The sequence below is a fragment of the Buceros rhinoceros genome, unplaced genomic scaffold (genome assembly GCF_000710305.1).
Source record: "Buceros rhinoceros silvestris isolate BGI_N320 unplaced genomic scaffold, ASM71030v1 scaffold19579, whole genome shotgun sequence".
NCBI lineage: Eukaryota > Metazoa > Chordata > Aves > Bucerotiformes > Bucerotidae > Buceros > Buceros rhinoceros.
In genome coordinates this window covers 59871-61269 of record NW_010432335.1, presented here as the reverse complement: position 1 = coordinate 61269, position 1399 = coordinate 59871, and positions in this window count along the sequence as shown.

Sequence of the window (1399 nt, the reverse complement as noted above, 5' to 3'; positions counted from 1 at the left end):
CTCTGCCGGTTAGGAGGATGAGCCCCCTCGGCGGAGATCCCTCCGGGGACACCGAGTTGCGAACGGCGCGGGGCTCCCCTCGGCGCCGGCTCCCAACTTCCCCGCGGCGCTGCCGCACGCTGAGGGCGTGAAAACGGCGCTTTCCCCTTCCCGGACGGAGATTTCCGCGGCTACAAGGTTGCTTTCCTCTTTAAGTACTTCAGTTGCTTTGACCTGTCTTTTTTTTTTCCCTGTTTGCTTATTTTTTTTGGTCTGAAATGTGGTTTTAACGGTGAGACTTTTATTGCTGTGGAACAGCCGCTCTGTGCAGCCTAGTCGCGACGTTTACCGTGCAGGGTACATACAAGTACTTTTATTTTTTTTGGTCTGAAATGTGGTTTTAACGGTGAGACTTTTATTGCTGTGGAACAGCCGCTCTGTGCAGCCTAGTCGCGACGTTTACCGTGCAGGGTACATACAAGTACTTCGTGCTCATCAAAGCGCTGGGAGATGCTGCGTGTCTGCAGGAGGGGGTACAGTTCTGTGATCAGAAGTTGTTGATAACGCTGCACGGCGCAAGATGCGAGATGTGCTCTGGCTGATTTTTTTCCCCCAGGGTGCTGCTAGAGCAAAGCCCGCGGAGGGTCTCTGCTTTTTGTTTGTTATCCAGAACCCTTCAGTGGAGGCTTTTCCCCATCGATCAGGATGTGTCACAACGTTACAAAGAGTAGTAGGGGTTTGGCTGGGCGGTAAACAGAGCAAGGACTAGCCCCCCCCTCCCCGCCCCCGGATGAAGAGTTGGAGCTGTCTAACTTCTGTCTCCGTTTTATCGGATCCTTAACAGAGGGCTACCAAAAGCAGGACACCTTATTGTTACTGAAAGCTCCGTGGGCCAGTGGGGCTAAGTACGGTGTAATTTCCTCCAGCTCCAGCAGCACTGTAAGTGTGCTGCTGTTATGATTGCATCTTGGTAGCTTCCATTCTTGCACTCTTGAATTTTTTTAATTTTATTTTTTCATTCCAGTAAATTTGTCACGGAGTGAAACTTAATATAGGGCTCTGAATTTCATCATGAGAAAAATTATAATCATAGTGATTATCATCATATAGGAATGTAAAAAAAAAAAGAAAAATTTTGCACTCCTCTGTTACCAAGCATGTGCTTCTCCTTGGTAACAGATACATCCAATGATCCTCCAGTTGATAAAAGGCACATGCACACACACGTGTTTCCCACCTCCACGTTTTTGGATTGCTACATTTATCTCAGTCTGTTAAGAGGGGAAAAAATAAAAAGACCTACCACACGCCCCTCTGTCTCAGCTCCCAGGCCTCCTGCTGCTTTTTTTTTTTTTCCCCTCAGCATCTTGAATAACACACTGTTACAAAGTGACAAGCAGAAACCCTAGGAGAATCACAC